This window comes from Manis javanica, chromosome 2 (assembly GCF_040802235.1).
Source record: "Manis javanica isolate MJ-LG chromosome 2, MJ_LKY, whole genome shotgun sequence".
Classification (NCBI taxonomy): domain Eukaryota; kingdom Metazoa; phylum Chordata; class Mammalia; order Pholidota; family Manidae; genus Manis; species Manis javanica.
The window spans coordinates 91452574-91474248 of record NC_133157.1 but is presented as its reverse complement, the minus strand read 5'-3'; the positions used below and the strand labels follow the sequence as shown (position 1 = coordinate 91474248).

The window sequence follows — 21675 nt, the reverse complement described above, 5'->3', positions numbered from 1 at the left end:
CCTGCCCCGTAGGAACCGTCCCAGACACCTCTGCCCAGCTGTCCTGCAGCACCCCACCCCGCTGGCGCCTGCAGGCTCCCCTTTCTCCTCTCACCTACCCACCTTTTCATGGGGGCCCCCAGCCAGAACATGCTACCTCCCCTGGGAACTGGGCCCCACATCGGCACCTTCAGGCCACCTCCCCCCCATCCCCAGACCACCCCAGCATGCTGCACTCCCACCGGAAGGGAGCCAGGAGTTCTGTGGGGGGAGAATGCTGCTCTTTTAGTGTCCCCCCCCCAGGGTCGGCCTGGCTGGGAAGGAGGGGCAGCGCAGTACGCCCCTGGGGGCTCAGCCCTGCAGCTGCACATGGTGCCTGCCCGCCCACTCCTACTAAAATGAATGCCTGGGGTATGGTGGGCTGGGGGGCAGGGCCCCACTTCCCTCTGCTGTCTGGGCCTGTGCGCCGGTTCCCCACCCTGAGCTACTGCGGTCCCAGTGCAGACCACACTGGCCAGGAGCTGTCTCCCAGCTCACCCTGGATGGGCCCCCTAGGGCCTGCTCCTTTGAGAGGGGGTGGGAAATGGGCAGGGAGCAGGTGCCTGCAGGTGGATCTGGGATGCCCAGCTGCCCCTGCCAGACCTATTTTGAGCTCTACCAATTAGCACCCAAAGTCAAGAGCGGAATCTTTGAAATTTCCTCTCCTGGGATCCAGCTCTGAGGTGGGCCCCTGCCCACCCATCTCTGTAAGCACCAGAGGGGAAGAGGCCCCCTCAGACCACAGGCCCCCTGAGTCCTGGACTTGAGCCTCCCTAAAGATGTAATCTGATGGGCATTTTGTAAGGCTTTCCTGCATCTTTCCATTCAGATTGTCTAATCTTCCTGGGACTCCTTAGAATTCCTGACCCAGAAAGACCCCTGGTGATGATGCAAGCAGACCCCTTCCTTGGAAGCTGGGGGCACCCAGGAATTCAGCTTGAGACTGCGTGGTTGGAGGTTCACCTTGACATCAACCCCTTACTCCCCCTCTTAAGGGTTAATACTCATTTATGTTTGGGGACAAGAGGGCTGGATGAAGGATTTATGACAGGGTGTGTCTGGGACAGCAGTCTCAACCTGAGCTCATGTCCACATTGTCTGAGGAGCTTTCAGTCACCCCATGCCCAGGCCAACTCAACCGGGTGCTTGGGGTGGGGCCCAGCTACCAGCCTCAATCCCTCCATGATTCCAACATGCTGCCCAGGCAGAGAGCCACTGGTCATTGTCCTTGGGGTACATACACTGGGCACCATAAACCCACACACATGTGAACGAGGGCCCACGAAAGAGGTAAGTCATACCTTTACTGCCTAAAGATGCAGGCCAGTTCACTTCATTCCCATGCATACCTGCTGAAACTCTGGCCTGGCTCCTGCCAGAGAACTTGCTGCCCACAGAGGTATTTGTGTGGACCCACCTACTGTGTGCTAGAGATGCCAGTCGCTGATTAAATGCACCCAGCAGCCCAGACAAACCTGGACAAACTTCTTCAGAGACCTGAAGGGATTCTGCTATAGCAAAGATACATGGGATGTTAACCCCAGACATTTCTGCATGGCAAAAAGGAAACAAAATTTGTTCTGAAAGTCAAGCTATAGAGGAATAGACTAAAACATGCATATATTGGGAAAGAAGAAAGATCTGAAATCAATAACTAAACTTCGAGAAAAAGAAGAGCAAATTCAATCCAAAGTAAGAAGAATTGTACAACGAGAGTGGGAATCAATGAGACTGAAAACAGGAAAACAATAGAGAAAATCAATGGCCTCCAAAGCTGGTTCTTAAAAAAGATAAAGTTAATAAGCCTACAGCCAGGCTAACTAAGGAAAAGAGAGAGAGAACACAAATTAGTAATATCAGAAATTAATAAAGGGTTAACACTACAACTTCTATGGACATTAAAAGGATAATAAAGGCATATTATAAACAACTCTATGCCCACATATTTGATAACCAGATGAAAAGGCCAATTCCTTGAAAGACACAGCTACCAAAACTCTTACAAAAAGAAATAATCTATATTAGCCTATAACAAAGAAATTGAATTAATAATTAATAATCTCATAATACAGAAAGCACCAGGCCTTTATAGGCTTTTTGGTGAATTCCACCAAACATTTAAAGAAGAAATTGTACCAAGTCTCTACAATCTCATTCAGAGGACTGAGGCAGAAGGAATACTTCCTAACTCACTCTATGAGGCCACTATTACTCTAATATCAAAAGCAGACAAAGATGATTCAAGAAAACTACAGACCAATATCTCTTATGAACATAGATGAAAAAATCCTTAATAAAATGTTAGCAAATTGAATTGAACAATGAATAGAAAGAATTATACACCACAACCATGTGGGATTTATCCCAAGTATGTAAGGCTGGTTCAACATTCAAAAATCAATTAATATAATCTATCACATCAACAAGCTAAAGAAAAAATCACATGATCATATCAATAGATGCAGAAAAAGCATTTGACAAAACTCATACAAGTTCATGATAAAAGTGCTCAGTAAATTAAAAATAAAGGGGAAGTCCTCCACTTGATAAAGAATATTTAGAAAAATCCTATCCTACCATAAACATCTTACTTAATGATGAGAAAGCAGAAGCTTTCCCACTAACACCAAGAACAAGGCAAGGATGTCCCCCTCATCACCCCTTTTCAGCATCATACTCAAGTCCTAGCTAGCTACTGCAATTAGACAAGAAATGGATATAAAAATTATACAGACTGGGAAGGAAGAAATAAAACTGTCTTTGTTCACAGATAACATGATTCTCTGTGAAGAAAATCAAGAGAATTGACAAAAAACCTCCTAGAACAATAACCAACTATAGCAAGGTTGCAGGTACAAGGTTAATATACAAAAGTCAGTTGCTTTCCTCTATACAAGCAATGAACAAGTAGAATTTGAAATTAAAAAATAATACCATTTTTATTAGCATCCCCCAGAACAAAATACTTAGGTATAAATTTAAAGATATATATATACACAATTAGATAAGAAAAATTACAAAATTCTAAACAAAGAAATCAAAGAGGAATGAAATAATGGAGAGATGTTCCATGTTCGTGGGTAGGAGGACTCAGTATTGTCAAGATGTCAGTTCTTCCCAACTTAATACATAGATTAAATGCAATCCCAATTAAAATTCTAGCAAGTTGTTTTGTGTATATTGACAAACTGATTCTAAGTTCATGTGGAGAGGCAGAAGACCCAGAACAACCAGCACAGCTCTGAAGCACGACAAAGTCGGAGGACTAATGCTACCCCACTTCAAGACTTGCTATAAAGCCGCAGTAATCCAGACACTGTGGTACTGGTGAAAGAACAAATAGATGAAAGGCACAAAATAAAGTGCCCAGAAATAGACACACAGAGATAATAGTCAAGTCATCTTTGACAAAGGAACAAAAGCAGTCAATGGAGCAGAGACAGTCTTTCATCAAATGGTGCTTGAACAACTGGACATCCACATGCAGGAACATTAATCTAGACACTGGCACCCTTCACAAAAATTACCACAGAATGGATGACAGACCTCAATGTATAAAGCAAAACTATAAAACTTCTATAATATAACATAGGAGAAAACCTAGATGATTAGGCATTTATTATTATTTTTTATATATGACATTAAAGGCATGATCCATGAAATAAAGAAATGGTCATTAAAATGGAAAAGTACTTATGCTTGCAAATGACACTGATGAGAATTAGAAGACAAGTCACAGACTCAGAGAAAGTATTTACAAATGACACATCTGATAAAGGATTTTTAGCCAAAACATACTAGAACTCTTAAAACCAACAATAAGAATACAACCTCCAGATTAACAGCCAAAGACCTGTACATACACTTCACCAAATAGGATATAGAGATGGCAGATAAGCATATGAAAAGCTGCTCCACATCATATGTCATCAGGGAAATGCGAGTTAAAACAATGAGAACCATTACACATCTATTAGAATGGTGAAAATCCACAACACTAACAATACCACACACTGGTGAAGATGCAGCACAGCAGAAACTCACATTCATTCCTGTTGGGAATGCAAAATGGTACAACCACTTTGGAAGAAAGACAGTTTGGTGGTTTCTTATGAAGCTAAACATACTCTTAACATATGATCCAGTAATCCTGCTCCTTGGAATTTATCCAAATGAGATGGACACATATTCACACAAAACCCTGCACATGGATGTTTATGGCACCTTTATATATAAATGCCAAAACTTTGAAACAAATCAAGACATCCTTCAGTAGGTGACTGGATAAATAAATTGTGAAACACACAGAAAATGGAATATTTCTCAGTGCTGAAAAGGAATGAGCTATGAAGCCATGAGAAGACATGGAAGAACCTTAAATGTGTATTACTAAGTGAAAAAAGTGAGTTTAGAAACTTCAAAAAACACAGTATTTGAAATGAAACATACAATGGAGGGATTTAAAAGTAGATTAGATGAGGTAAAGGGGACAGTAAATGAAATAGAAATTAGAGAACAGGAAAACAAAGAAGCTGAGGCACAGAGAGAAAAAAGGATCTCCAGGAATGAAATGAATAATAAGAGACCTGTGCGACTAACCAAAATGGAACAATATTCACATTATAGGGGTACCAGAAGAAAAAGAAAAAGGGATAGAAACGCTCTTTGAGGAAATAATAGCTGAAAACTTCCCCAGTCTGGGGAAGGGAATAATCTCTCAGATCATGGAAGTATAGATATCTCCCAACACAAAGGACCATAGGAAGACAACACCAAGGCATATAATAATTAAGATGGCAAAGATCAAGGACAAGGAGAGAATATTAAAGACAGCCAAAGACAGAAAAAAGATCACATACAAAGGAAAGTCCATCAGGCTACCAGCAGACTTCTCAGCAGAAACCTTACAGGCCAGGAGGGAGTGGCATGATATATTTAATGCAATGAAACAGAACGGTCTCCAACTAAGAATACTCTACCTGGCAAGAGTATCATTTAAATTTGAAGGAGGGATTAAACAATTTCTAGATAGCAAAAGTTGAGGGAATTTACCTCCCACAAACTTTCTCTAGAGTGTATTTTAAAGGGACTGCTATAGATGGAAGTGTTCCTAAGGCTAAATAGCTGTCACCAGAGAAAATAAAACCACAGTAAAGGAAGTAGGCCAATTAATTACTAAGAAAATGCAAAATTAAATCAACTACCCACAAAGCCAGTCAAGGGATACAAAAAGAGTACAGAATATGACACCTAATATATAAAGAGTGGAGGAGAAAGAAAAGAAGGGAGAAAAAATGAGGAACCTTTAGATTGTGTTTGAAATAGCATACTGAACAAGTTAAGTTAGACTGTTAGATAGTAAAGAAGCTGCCCTCGAACCTTTGGTAGTCACGTATCTAAAGCCTGCAATGGCAATAAGTACATATCTATTGATAATCACGCTAAATGTAAATGGACTGAATGTACCAATTAAAAGACATAGAGTTACAGAATGGATAAAAAACAAGACCTATCTATATGCTGCCTACACGAGACTCACTTCAAAACCAAAGACATACACAGGCTAAAAGTGAAGGATTGGAAAAAGATATTTCATGCAAATTATAGGAATAAAAAAGTTGGAGTTGCAGTACTTAGACAAAATAAATTTCAAAACAAAGAAAGTAACAAGAGACAAAGATGGACATTGCATAACGATAAAAGGGTCAGTCCAACAAGAGGACATAACCATTATAAATATCTGTGTACCCAATATAGGAGCACCTACATATGTGAAACAAATACTAACAAAGTTAAAGGGGGAAACAAAATGTAATGCATTCATTTTAAGAGACTTCAATGTACACTTCAATCCAAAGGACAGATCAACCAGACAGAAAATAAGAAGACAGACGCACTGAACAGCATATTAGAATAGATGGACCTAATAGACATCTACAGACCTCTACACCCAAAAGTAGCAGGATACACATTTTTCTCAAGTGCACATGGAACATTTTCTAGAAAAGATCACATATTGGCCACAAAAAGAGCCTCAGTAAATTCAGAAGGATTGAAATTGTGCCAACCAGCTTCTCAGACCACAAAGATATGAAACTAGAAATAAATTATGCAAGGAAAACAAAAAAGCCCACAAACACATGAGGCTTGACAACATGCTCCTAAATAATCAATGGATGACTGGCCAAATAAAAACAGAGATCAAGAAATATGTGGAGACAAACAACAACTCAAAAGCCCAAAATCTGTGGGATGCAGCGAAGGCAGTTCTAAGAGGAAAGTATATTACAATACAAGCTTATCTCAAGAAAGAAGAACAATCCAAAATGAACAGTCTAAACTCACAATTAATGAAACTAGAAAAAGAAGAACAAATGAGGCCCAAAGTCAGTAGAAGGAGGGACATAATAAAGATAAGAGCATAAATAAATAAAATTGAGAAGAATAAAACAGTAGAAAGAATCAATGAAACCAGGAGCTGGTTCTTTCAGAAAATTAACAAAATAGATAAACCCCTAGCCAGACTTATCAAGAAAAAGAGAATGTATACACACAAACAAAATCAGAAATGAGAAAGGAAAAATCACTACAGACACCACAGAAATACAAAGAATTATTAGAGAATACTATGAAAAATTATATGCTAACAAACTGGATAACCTAGAAGAGACTGACAACTTTCTAGAAAAATACAACCTTCCAAAACTGACCAAGGAAGAAACAGAAAATCTGAACAGACCAATTATCAGCAATGAAATTGAACTGGTAATCAAAGACCTACCATGACCAGATGGCTTCACCGCTGAATTTTATCAAACATTAAGAGAAGACTTAATACCCATCCTCCTTAAAGTTTTCCAAAAAGTAGAAGAGGAGGAAACACTTCCAAACTCATTCTATGAGGCCAGCATCACTCTAGTACCAAAACCAGGCAAAGACACCACAAAAAAAGAAAATTACAGACCAATATCCCTGATGAAATAGATGCAAAAGTACTTAACAAAATATTAGCAAACTGAATTTGGAAATATATCAAAAAGATCATATATCATGACAAGTGGGATTTATTCCACAGATGCAAGGATGGTACAATATTAGAAAATCCATCAACATCATACACCACATCAAGAAAAAGGACAAAAATCATATGATCATCTCAATATATGCTGAAAAAGCATTTGACAAAATTCAACATCCATTCATGATAAAAACTCTCAAGAGAATGGGTATAGGGGGAAAATACCTCAACATAATAAAGGCCATATATGACAAACCCACAGACAACATCATACTTAACATAAAAAGCTAAAAGCTTTTCCTCTAACAGTGGGAACAAGACAAGGATACCCACTCTCCCCACTTTTATTCAAGATAGTTCTGGAGGTCCTAGCCTCAGCAATCAGACAACACAAAGAAATAAAAGGCATCCAGATTGGTAAGCAAGAAGTTAAACCGTCACTGTTTGCAGATGACATGATATTGTACATTAAAAAACCCTAAAGAATCCACCCCAGAACTACTAGAACTAATAACTGAATTCTGCGAAGTTGCAGAATACAAAAATTAATACACAGAAATCTGTTGCATTCCTATATACTAATGATGAACTAGCAGAGAGAGAAATCAGGAAAACAACCCCATTTACAACTGCATCAAAAAGAATAAAACACCTAGGAATAAATCTAATCAAGGAGGTGAAAGACCTATACCCTAAAAACTACAAGACACTCATGGGAGAAATTAAAGAAGACACAAATAAATGGAAACACATTTCGTACTCATGGATAGGAAGAATTAATACTGTCAAAATGACCATCCTGCCTAAAGCAATCTACAGATTCAATCCAATTCTTATCAAAATAGCAACAACATTCTTCAATGAACTAGAACAAACAGTTCTAAAATTCATACGAACCACAAAAGACCCTGAATAGCCAAAATAATCTTGAGAAGGAAGAATAAAGTTGGGATGGGGATTACACTCCCCAATTTCAAGCTCTACTACAAAGCCACAGTAATCAAGACAATTTGGTACTGGCACAAGAACAGATCCATAGATCAATGGAACAGAATAAAGAGCCCAGATATAACCTACGCATACATGGCCAACTAATATATGATAAAGGAGCCATGGATATACAATAGGGAAATGACAGCCTCTTCAACAGCTGGTGTTGGCAAAACTGGACAGCTGCATGCAAGAGAATGAAACTGGATTATTGTCTAACCCCATACACAAAAGTAAACTCAAAATGGATCAAAGACCTGAATGTAAGTCATGAAACCATAAAACTCTTAGAAGACAACATAGGCAAAAATATCTTAAATATAAGCATGAGTAACTTTTTCCTGAATGCATCTCCTCAGGGAAGGGAAACAAAAGCAAAAATGAACTCATGGAACTACATCAAGCTAGCAAGCTTCTGTACAGCAAAGTACACCAACTTCAGAACAAAAAGGCATTCCCACAGTATGGGAGGCTATATTCATAAATGATATATCTGATAAAGGGTTAACATCCAAAACGTATAAAGAGCTCATACGTCTACACACTCAAAAAGCAAATAACCCTGTTAAAAAATGGGCAGAGGATCTAAACAGACACTTCCTCAAAGAAGAAATTCAGATGGCCAACAGACACATGAAAAGATGCTTCACAGAGCTAATTATCAGGGAAATGCAAATTAAAAAATATTACCCTACACCAGTTAGGAGGGCCAACATCCAAAAGGCAAGGAACAACAAATGCTGGCGAGAATGCGGAGAAAGGGAACCCTCCTACACTGCTGGTAGGAATGTAAATTAGTTCAACCATTGTGAAAAGCAATATGGAGGTTCCTCAAAAACTAAAAATAGAAATACCATTTGATCCAGGAATTCCACTCCTAGGAATTTATCCAAAGAAAATAAGATCACAGATTCAAAAAAGACATATGCACCTCTATGTTTATCACAGCACTGTTTATAATAGCCAAGATATGGAAGCAAGCTAAGTGTCTATCAGTAGATGAATGGATAAAGAAGATGTAGTACATGTGCACAATGGAACATTATTCAGCCATGAAAAGAAACAAATCCTACCATTTGCAACAAAATGTATGGAGCTAGAAGGTATTATGCTCAGTGAAATAAGCCAGGCAGAAAAAGACAAGTATCAAATGATTTCCCTCACTTGTGGAGTATAACAACAAAGCAAAACTGAAGGAACAAAACAGCAGCAGACTCACAGACTCCAAGAAGTGACAAGCAGTTACCAAAGGGGAGGGGTGGGAGAGAGTAAGTGAAGAGGGAGGGAGAAGGGGATTGAGGGGCATTATGATTAGCACACATAACGTAGGGGGGTCACGGGCAAGGCAGTACAGGACAGAGAAGACAAGTAGTAACTCTATAGCATCTTACTACGCTAATGGACAGTGACTGCAGTGGAGTGTGGGGAGGACTTGATAATATGGGTGAATGCTGTAACCACAATGTTGCTCTGTGAAACCTTCATAAGACTGTATATCAATGATACCTTAATAAAAAAAAAGAATACGTATTCAAATCGAGAATGTTGGGTGGGATGAAATTTCCAAATGAGTAGCTGGGGAGTTGGGGTATCATGAAGCAAAGAAGGCAGCCACTCAAAACAAGGCCACGTTGGGGCCTCTGGGATTGTTCTTGGAGAGAAATCCCTATTTTGGTTTAATTTTGTAAACCATTACTGCTAAAAATGTGTTACCTTTTGAGACAGAGATCCCCACAATCCCACTGCAGGTAAATGAGGACACACCCCTTCCCTGGGCTAGGAGCAAGTTTGGCTCCAAAGGGCGTGTGGTCAACGGGCATCGTGTCAGTGTCTACTAGGGAGAGGCTGGGTGGGGCAAGTGTGGGGCCAACCTCAGGACTTGAGTGTCTGGAGTAGAATGTCCAAGCTGGGGCAGCACAGGAAGAGACCAAGGTAAGTCTCTGAGCACCGTCCATCAATCCTAGATAGCACCCTCATCAAGGCTAAGCTGTGGGTGGACATCTGTACAGGGACACCGTGTGTCTGGATCTTGCTCTGCATTCAGGGCTTTTGACCTTGGTGGACATAAAGAGTGCCCAGCAGTGGAGACAGGAAGCCATGTGTGTGGGCACCTCAAGGATGAGGGGAAGTTTGGGTGATGCCAGGGTGGCAGTGGGCAGGGGGAGGAGAGCCGAGTTGCAGGCCTGTTTTGCCTGTGTATCACTGGTGAGCCTCAAAGCCCTGGCAGAGGTGGGGCCAGCGGACCAGTCCATGGAAATGCTGACATTCAAAGGGTGTGTAACCTTTTGTTCTAAGTGTATGGGGAGAGTAGTAAATACTAGCCGACAATGGCGGCTGTCACAGAGAATTTTACCATGAGGATGGCTTTCTATGTGCTCCGTGGCTGGTGAGAGCAATGGTCTCTCCAAAAACAGTGCCATCACCCCAGGGAGCCTCTCCAGAGCCCTGCTGGTTCCAGGGGCTCCCCTCTGAGGCCTCCAGGATGCCAAGTAAGTCATGGCTCAGGGAACCACGGAAAAGTTCTAATTCAGCTGCTTAAGGAGGAAGGCTGGGGCTGCCTCTCAATATATCCCCAAAGCTGTCTTCCCCCACAGGGTCCTCAGCCACCAGAGGCCACTGCAGACGCTCACAGAGGGAGGAGCTTGGGCCTGGGATGCCGAAACAGGGAGAACACAGCCATCCTGCAAAGCTGACTGACACCTTCACATAAGTCCATGAACAGAACAAACTGCAAGGAGAAGCGCAGGAGGGCGTGAGCAGTAGGCTCTCCTGCAGGCCTGGCTGGGCCACTGGGCCACATGGAGGCCCGACACCCTCACAGGCTCTTACAGGTATGACTCAGCTGCCCCCTGCTGGGCTGGAAGCCATGTGCCTTCTGTACACTCCTGTGGCCCGCAGAACACAGAAGTGGGGGCTTGAAACCTGAGAGCCAGAAGGTCCCTCCCACACTCTCTGCTGCTGCACTCCCCAGGCATTTTCTTCTCATCTGTGGAACACCACCATCCCAAAGCCCCAAAATGTATACAGCCCTGGAAGGAGGTGGAAGAAGGCAGGTCCCGGCACCCTCTAGGAGCCTGCCTTGCTCAGGGGCTTCGAGAAGCTGTACTGGAAGACCATCCTTCTTACTCAAGACTTCCACTTAAAGGCCAGGCGACGAGTCATGTGATTCACTCAGGGCCAGAGGAGACTGAATCGGCGCCTTAATCTCCATGTGTGCTTTGTAGCAAATGAGGCACGATGCCCGCGATGGAGGGCAGCCGATCACCCAGGATTCTAGACAGACCTGCTCTCCTGCTCAGCAGAGCATGCTGCCTCAGCCCTAAGGCCCAGCAGAGGCAGGCTAAGACCTTGCAGCATCCTCACCTCCAGCTGCGACCAGCTGGAACCTCAGCCTCAGGCACTGCTGTGCACCCTGACCATCCCCCAGGTTGCAGAAACCTGGGAGGAGATGCAGTGACAGGAGGGTCAGCCCTACCCCCCTGCCCACATAGGCCTGGGCCAAACTGAAGGGGAAGCTCAACCAGCCACGGTGGTTGGCCACTGGGTTTTTCTCCACTTTGGAGAGTTGGCCTTGCCCCTCTGTGTGATGTGGGTAGGCATAGCTTTCCTCGTGTGATGTACACACAAGGGTGAGAGGCTTGCCGGGGTCAGATGCCCACTCGCATCTACAACCTGAGAGCTGACTAGCTTCAGTATCAGGAGCCAGGAATAAATTCAGAGGCCAACTTGATAAGGTACCTCTGAATTGCTGACAATACTGGAAGGGCTGGTCTTTGTTAGGCCCAGAATGCCTGGGAATCTGAGAAACAACTCAAAAGTGGTGGGGATTAAAATACATACCAAATACACAGTGTAGTCTGATTTTTCAGTGAGGACATAATAATCTCACTTTGTCTACACTGCCACAGCCTCCAGAAAACTGGTGTGGCATGGGGAGGCGGGATTGCTTCTGGGGTATTTCTTCTTTTCCTATCTATTCTTAATACACCTTTCAGAAATGTAGTAGAAATTACTCTTTCACTTTATTCATCTCGGCTTCTAGGTTATCCACTTTTGTGTTTAAATGGAGTGCAAAGCAGAACAGAATCGATGGTACCACCCTGGAGGGGAGACACTACTGGCCTAGAAAATCATGGGTCTTGGTTCAAATCCTGTCTACTGCTAATTGCTGTGTTAATTCAACTGGTTACCCAACCTATCTGTGCCCTTTTTAAAAGGGTGTGTTCACTAGACCCTGGCCCTCATTTTGGGTGGTGCTAGAAGTCTGGGGGTGTGGGGGTGCAGACTGGGACCCCCCAGAGGTTCTGACTCCGCAGGTCTGGGGTGGGCCCGAGAATCTGCATTTCTAGCAGGTTCCAGGTAATGATGCTACCAGACTGGGGGCCCCTCTGAGAGGGTCTGGCTGGAAGGGCACAGTCCAAAGTCGCTGCTCACCTGCACTGTTAGCTGGACCATGGCAGCGCCTGCCTGCTTCATCCAGCCCCTCCTGTTGTCCAAACAGAAACAACGGGGCCCCTCGGGAGCTCCCCTGGGGGTGAACTGGCCAGAGGCCCTGAGCTGCAGCCCCTTCTCCCTCTCCCAGCTGGCTGCACAAGTAGTGTGCCCCATGGTTTGTTAGGTGCCACCGGTCCCCCCATCAACCCCGGGAGAAGTGTCTGGTGCCTGAGGAGAAGGAGGTTTGAGCTCCTGGGCTCATGTCTGCGGCCACCTTCCAGTGGTGCCCCTTACGGCCAGTTACTGAGTCTCTAAGCCTCTATCTCCCTGTGAAGTGGTTATCACACAGACCCGCTTCATAGGACTCTAGTCAGAATGAGGGTTAATGTGCACAAAGGATTTGGCGCAGTGCAGGGCCCTGCTCAGTGCTCAGATGTGTTTGCCCTTCCTGCTTTTCTCACCCTACTGAGCAGCCTAAGCCACCCTGGAGGCTGCAGACACCCTGGGAGTTGGGGCAGGAAGTGGGATTAACAGAGCCGCCTGCTGCTTGTGGTGGGGACAGGGGCTAGGCGCTGCCAGTCTAGGTGGGTGGGGAAGGAGGGGTGCTTTCAGGGATATTTGGAAAGTGGTCAATTCCTGAATGTGGCATGTCAGGGGGGAGGTGCTGGTGGCTGGGGCTTGGTGACCAGGCGGCCACGGGGTGTCCATGGGGCAGCTGGGGGAGGAGTGCTACCTTCTGCTGTAGGCGTGCTGGGCTCCTGGGCCTACGGAATGTTTACCGGTTAGAGCTTGTACTCTCATGCGCACACTGAACTGGTAACAAAATGATTACATTCGTCCCATTCCAAAGGGCGTGCTGGCCTGGCAGCCATTGGTGGCAAAGTCTCCTGACTGAGATGCTGGGCCCCTTGGAGCAGGCTGCACACTCAGACCTGCTGTCCTTTGTCTACTTGGGTTTGATCCCCTGGGAGGCCCTCCACCCCAGGGCTTGTGTCTGAATGCGGCCTGGCTCAGGCAGAATTGCTGACCTGCCCTGGGTATGTTGCTCGGCCTGTTCCAGATTTGAAATTAAGGTGAGGTCCAGGTCCTGCCTAGAGCCACTGACCACAATGCCAGGTCCACACGAGCCCCCAGGAGCTGCAGTGCCAAGGGTGAGGCTTGGGATAATCTATGCCAATTGCTTACATCCGTCTAGTCATCACCTTGCCCCACGTAAGCACCGTACTCCGTCCAAATACAGAGCCTAGCCTTGAATCCCTGCACAGCAGGGCTCTTAGCTGGCTTCCTCCCACCCTTGGCAGCCCATGCTTTCCCCAACTGGCCACATCAGTGTGAGGGGTACACCTGTGAGCTTCCCTGGATACCCCTTAGTCCAGTGTCCCTCGCCCCCTTTCCTTCTGGGGGGGGGGTCTAACTTCCCTCCCATTCCCTGTTGCAATGTACTCTGAAGTCCCAATCACCCCTAAGTCTGCCCACAAGTCAGCAAAGTCTGTTCCTGACAATAGAAAAGTCAAGAGGTGGAGGGCTGACCACAGCAACCAAAATGGAAGCTCATAGGACATGGTCACCAACCAGGACTTCTCCAGAGCCATGCCAGAGATGTGCAGAAAAGCTGTGGACTAGCAATAGTTCCAAGCTCCTTTGGGGCAAGACCCACTAGTCCTGGCCATCCGCATATTTACAGAGAAAAGGAGTGAGGTTCCTTACTGATATCAAGTGAGGAAGATGCTGAAATGTATATGTTTTTATTTCCTTAATCTTGTTTAATTTTGAAATCTTTGCTAGAAAATAGAGAAGCGTGAACAGCTGATGTTTTATATCATTAAATAATTCTATTTTTATAGGAAAAGCATGAGTAAAGGAATTCTAAGTTAAAATGTGAAGCTGAGTATAGGCATTGTCCTATCTTCCTCCTCAAACCTCAGGTAACTGACAATAGAGGAAGAAACTTCTAAAACAAAATAGGAGGCGAATCAGCAGAAGATACTGTGACCTCAGCACCTTGTGGGCTAGAACGAAAGATGGAAGTGCATTGAATAAAAAAGCAAGGAGGAGCAGAGTGGGTACAGGGGCCAGGCAGACACTGCAGCCCCGGGAAGACAGGAGCAGCAGCGGGAGGGAAAGAAGCCGCTGGGAGGCTCCGAGTCATTGAGTGACAGCTCTGTCATTCCTCCTTCCCACTCACTTCCTTGCAGCCAAACTAGCATTATATCTTCAGGGAAGAAGCCAGAGAACATTTATCCAAAGAAATTAAAGCGGCCTGGGCAGAACTAGGCTGTAGGTAGGTGAGGGCCATCCCCCAGGCTCCTGAGTCTAGGCTCTCCCCTCCCCATCTCAGCCTGCAGCCCTCTGACCTGTCATTACAGGTCCCCAGTGATGTATCACTAAAGCCCTTCATTCTCTCCCCACCCCATGCCCCACCTCACATGACAAGGAATCTCAGTTAGTCTTCCAATGCAATACCAGAAGACCACAGGGAGAAAGACTGACATTGATTACAGCAGAAGAGACCCACCCCAGGAAAATCAATCCAACCTGTTTTCATATATAGTGAAAATGTAGCAGGAATCTTAAGAGTGCCTGCACTGTGAAAAGACAAATCATGATGAGCAAAGAAGCACTTGGCCCTAGAAGATAATTCAGAAAACAGACAAAATTTTAACACAGCTCATATAAAGAACATTAAAAAGCAAAAAATATACTTCATCAAAAGAACAAGTTATATGAAAAATAAGACAAGATAAATTTTCTTTTTAAAAATCAAATACACAACTTGTAAAATGTAAAATTTTTATACATATGACATAGAGTTTGAAAAATCAGTCTAAGATATTTATACCTGAACCACGTGTTCTGGAAAGAAACATAGAAGGCAAAAAATTATGAAAGAAATAATATCCAACCATGAAGTGAATCAAAGTGATTTCAAAATACATTTTCAGACATGTAAGGATGAGAAAGTTCATGTCCATGCACTGTTCTGAGGAAGAACTTCAAATGAAAAGTGAGTAAAAACCAAGAGAGGAAGACATAGTATACACAACAAGATGAAACTCACCAGAAGGCCAATGAAAATATGTCCCTAGAAATATATTAGTCCACATTAGAAGAGGAAGTCAGCTGTGTTAACGTGTGTTCCAAAATAGATGGAATGAGCTGGATAATAGTAATGATGTTGTGAGGAAAACAGATCTCTTCTCTCAAGAAGAAAGCAATTAGAAACTCCAGGATTAATTTATTTCGAAACCAATTGTATAAAATATGGATACAATGGTGCATTGGGCATAGAAATATAATATATGTATAGCAAATTTGTCATTAACAGCACAAAGGAAGTGGGTGGGAGCAAAGCTTCACTAGGCTAAGGAAATAATTTCAGAGGGTAAAGTAATAATTATGACAATATATTGTCTGATTTATAACATTAATAGATATAATATGTATAACAATAATGCCACACAAAGGAGGCATGTTCTCTGACCAAAATGGGATGAAATTGGGAATCAATAGCAGAAAAAATTTTCAGAAACTCACAGGTATGTGGAAATTGAACAACAAACTCCTATACAACCAGTAAATCAATGAAGAAATCAGAGGAAAATTAGAAAATATGTAAAATAAATGAAAATGAAGAAACAACAAACCAAACTTAAAGGATGCAACTAAAGGTGAGAAATTTATAGCTCTAAATGTCTGTATTAAGAAAGAAAGATCTCAAGTCAATAACTTAACTTTCTACCTTAAAGACACTGAAAAAAGAAAAGCAAATTAGACTAACACAAGTAGGAGAAATTAAATCTTAAAGATTAGAATACAGATAAGCAAAATAGAAAATAGAAAAACAATAGAGAAAATACATGAAGCCAAAAGCTGGTTATTTGAAAAGACTGACAAATTTTACAAACCCTTAACTAGACTGACCAAAGGAAAAATGCAGAAGACTCAAACTACTATAATCAGAAATGATAAAGGGGCACATTTTCACCAACCTTATGGGAACAAAAAGGGTTATAAAGTAATACTATGAATAACTGTATGCAAACCAATTTGATTTCAGATGATATGTACAAATTCCTAGAAAGACATGAACTATCAAAACCAACTCAAGAAGAAATAGAAATTCTGAATGGACCTATAACAAATGAAGAGATTGAATGAATAAACAAAAAAACTATCCATAAAGAAAATCCCAGGACCAAATGTCTTACTATTGAATCCTACCAAATGTTTAAAGATTAATATAAATTCTTTAAAAATTCTTCCAAATAACAGAAGAGTAGGAAACACTGAACTGTCACATAGTCAGTATTACCCTGATACCAAGACTAGTCAGAGAACCCCAAATAAAACTGCAGACTAACATCCCTCATGTGAATGCAAAAATTCACAACAAAAATACTAGAAAACCAAATCTAGCAACATATAAAAAAACTTGTACACCATACCAAGTGGAATTCATTCCAGGAATGAAAGGTTGGTTCTACATCTGAAAATCAATTAATGTAATACAGCATGTCAATAGAATTAAAACAAAAACCACAGAATTATCTCAATAGGCACATAAAAAGCATTTGAAAAGATCCAATACCCTTTCATGTTAATAAATACTCAGCAAAAAAGGAATAAAAGGAAATTTTCTTAATTTGATAAAGGACATCCAAGAAAAATCCACAACCAGCATCATACTTAATAGTGAAAGCCTGGGTGCTTTTCTGTTAGGGTCAGTAAGAAGATTATAATGTCTAGTTTTGCCACTTCTACTCAATATTGTATTGGATTTTCTACTCAGGGCAATTAGTTAATAAAAAGAAGTAAAAACTGTCCATATTTGAATGGAGAAATGAAACTATCTCAATTCACAGATGACATATCTTATATATGGAAAAGCTCAAGGAATCCACTAAAATATTATTAATGTTAATAAATAAGTTCAGCAAGTTTGCAGGACACAAGATCAATGTACAAAAGTCTATTGTATTTATATACACTTGCAATGAACAGTATGAGAAAACAAAACCTTTCACAAAAATAACCAAAAAATAAAATATAGGAATAAGTTTAACAAAACAAGTGTAAAATTTATACTCTGAAAACTATAGAAAAATTGTCAAGAGAAATGAAAGCTCTAAATAAGTGGGAAAACACCCCATGTTCATGGATATGAAGACTTAACATTGTTAAGGTGGCAATACTCACCCACAACCATCACCAACTGATCTACAGATTCAACACAATCCCTATAAGTATTTCACCTGATTTCTGTGTAGAAATTGACAAGCTCATTCTAAAATTCATACAGAATTGCAAGGGCCCCTGAGTAGCCAAAACAATCCTGAAAAATAATAAAGTTGGAGGGCTTGCTCTTTATAACTTAAAACTTACCACAAAGCAACAGTAATCAAAACAGTATGGTACTGGCACAAAAATAGACATAGAGATCAATAGAATAGAATTGAGAGTTCAGAAATATAACCATACATACATAGTTCATTGATTTTCAACAACTATGACAAGTCCATTTCATGGATAAAATAATAGTCTTTTCAACAAATGTTGCTGCAAAAACTGGATATACACATGCAAAATAATAAGTTGAACCATTACCTCACCCTGTATACACAATTTAACTCAAAATGGATCAAAGACCTAAATGTTAGAGCTAAAACTATAAAAATCTTAGAAGAAAACATAAGGGTAAATCTTCATGACCTGGGATTTCACAAAGAATTCTTAGACATGACGCCAATACCCTGAGAAACAAAAGAAAAAATAGAGAAATTGAACTTTATCAAAATTAAAAACTTTTATGCTTAATGAATACCATCAAGAAAGTGAAAAGACAACCCACAGAATGGGAGAAAATATTTGTAAATCATGTATCTGATAAGCAGCTTGTGTCTAGAATATATCTAGAATATATAAAGACCTTATAACTCAATTAAAAAAATACAACCCAATTTTTAAAATGCACAAAAGGAGATATTGGGGTGATGGTATGGTAGGATACATTAGGAATCTATCTCCCCACCCAGAAAACAGTTATACAGGCAGGATCTTTCTGATGTAACTACCTTGGAACTCAGAGTCTATTGAAAGCTTACAACTTCCAAGGGAAGGTTTAAATGGTAAATTGTTGCTCATTTCAGTCAATATCAGTTGCTGCTTGGCAGCAGCACTCATCGCCACCCCCAACCCCATGGTAAGTCACTTTGCATGTGCTCCTGAACAGGTGGCACACAGCTTGTGGAAGCCAGGGTGGACGTAAAGGACCCTGTCCTCCAAATATTGGGGATCTGTGTTCTGATCACCAATCACTGCTTCTGATCACAGAGGTGCAGACAAAGAGGCAGTAGCCATTATTTTTGCAACTTTCCCAATTGTTCCAAGCCCTCAAGAGAATTCAGAGGATTGAAAGGGCCAGCATATTTTCCTTTCCTCTATTTCATCATTTTCTTTTCCCTGTTTTAGGATCCAGACATTAAAGGCTAGGACATTCTGAAGTAACTATATATATGAGGGAAATTAAAAAAATCACCATTCAGGCCCAGGGAAAAGTACAGGCTCAGAAAAGACCTGAAAATACCTGAAATTTACACCTCAGGCTGGTCCTCAGAGCCTACAGCAATCAAGCAAAGTGAAACAAAATGAACAACAACAACAACAACAACAACAAACCCTGGGAAAAGGGTGAGAATCTGATTTCCAGACCTAACACATTATTAAATTCAAATGTTCGGTGTTCAACAAAAAATCACAAGGCATAAAAGAAACAAGGAAGTGTGGCACATTCAAGGGAAAAAATAAATAAACCAGGAGAAACTGTCCCTGAGTAAGACCTGATGGCAAATCTACTTGACAAAGACTTTAAAACAGCTGTCTTAAAGACGCTCAAAGAGCTAAAGGAACATGTGGAGAAAGCTAAGAGGTGTGTGAACAGCATGGAAACATCAATAAAGCCTACTTCAGAAAACCTAAATACAAACCAGAAGGAAATTCTGGAGGTGAGAAGTACAGTAAGTGAAATGAGAAACTCACCAGTGAAATTCAAAGGCATATTGGAACAGACAGAAGAAAGAATAAGGGAACCTGAAGATGGGACAATGGAAATTATTAAGTTGGAGGACCAGAAAGAAAAGAGATGGAAGAAAAGTGAACAGAGACTAAAGAACCTGAGGAAATACCATCAAGCAGACAAACATACACACTGTGACAGTCCTACAAGGAGAAGAGAGAAAGAAAGGGAAAGACAGAATATTGAAGAAATAATGACAGCAATTTCCCAAATTTGATGAAAGAAATGAATACAAACATCCAAGTTGTTCAATGAACTCCAAGAAGCATGAATACAAAGTGACCCACACCAAGACACACTTTAATCAAACTATCAAAAGCCAAAGAGATCATCTTGAAAGCAGCAAAAAAGAAGTGACTTGTCACATACAAGAAATTCTCAATAGTATTAGCAGATTTCTCATCAGAAATTTTGGAGCCTAGAAGGCAGTGGGTTGATATATTTGAAATACCAAAAGAAAAAAACTGTCAACTCAGAATCCTACATCCAATAAAACTATCCTCCAAAAGTGAAGAAATTAAGCCATTCCCACACAAACCAAAAAGAAGGGAATTCATTTCCACTAGACTTACCCAAGATGAAATGCTAAAAAGTCCTGCATCTTGGAATGGCAGGACACTAGACAGTAACTTGTAGCATGAGGAAATAAAGATCACAGTAAAGGTAAATACATAGGATATTATAAAAGCTAGTATGATTGTATCTTTGGTCCATAACTCCACATTTTGTTCTCAAAATATTTTGAAACTAAAAATAAAAAAAGTTTTAGTTTACATTTTTGGGCATACAGCATATAAAGGTATACTTTTGGGACATCAACAATTGAAAGAAGTGGGGACAGAGCTGTAAAGGAGCAGAGATATTGTATGTTATTAAAGTTTAGATGGCATAAATACAAAATAGACTGTTACAACTTTAGAATGTTAAATGTAACCCTATGGTAACCACAAATAAAATAGCTATAGAATATACACAAAAGTTAATGAGAAGGGAATTAAGATGTTTTGTTACTCCCCAAAAATCAACTGAATACAAAAGAATATAGTAATGCAAGGAATGGGAGATGAAAACCTATAGGGTATGTAGAAAATAAAAAGCAACATGACAGAAGTAAATCTCTTCTTGATAGAACTTACTTTTAATGTAAATGGATTAAACTCTCCATTCAAAAGATAGGGATTTGCAGAATGGATATACAAATACTAATTAATACTACTACAACTAACAATAATAAAAGATCCAGTTATATGCTGTTTACAGAAGACTCACTTTAGATCCAAAGACACAAACAGGTTGAAAGTGAAAGAATGGAAAAAGATATTCCATGCAAACAGTAACCAAAGAAGAGTGAGTTAGAAATACCAATATAAGACAAAATGGACTTTAAATCAAAAAAGGCTACAAGAAATTAATAAATGTTTCAATACAGTAAGAAGATATAACAATTATAAACACTTACACATCTAAAAACAAGACCATTAAAATATAAGAAGCAAAAATGGACAGAATTAAAGGAAGAAATAGAGTTTTCCAATATAGTTGGAGACTTCAATACTCCACCCTCAGTAAGGATAAGTAAGGAAATAGAGGATTTGAGCACAATAAACCAATCAGACCTAACAGGCATATACATATCACTCTGCCCAACAACAGAATACACACACTCTTCTCAACTTCATTGGACATTTTACAGAATAGACCATATGTTAGGCCATGAATTAAGTTTCAATAGATTAAAAAAGAGAGATATCATATAAAGTATCTTCTCTGACCACACATTTAGATATTAATAATAGAAAGAAATAATTAATAAATATGGAAGGAAATAATAATAATAGAAGGAAAACAAGCATTCACAAATTTGTAGAAATTATACAACATACTCTTAAGCAATCAATGGATCAAGAAGAAATCACAAGGGAAATTAGAAAACATTTAGATATGAATGAAAATGAAAACACAACAGAGCAAAATTTACAAGACCACAAAAGTAGTGCTCAAGGGAAAATGCATAGCTTTAAGTGCTTATATTAGAAAACAAGAAAGATCTCAAAGCAACAATCTATCTTTAAGAATTTAAGGAACTAGAAAAAGAACAAACTAAACTCAAAACTAACAGAAAGAAGAAGACATAAAGATTAGA

The 21675-nt window shown here is 40.7% G+C and overlaps 1 protein-coding gene across 2 annotated transcripts in view; it reads right to left on the bottom strand.

The window, feature by feature from the left end:
• Positions 1-21675, bottom strand: part of SHC3 (SHC adaptor protein 3) — a 187136-nt gene that overhangs the window by 7669 nt on the left and 157792 nt on the right. The gene's annotated exons all lie outside the window — the stretch shown is intronic.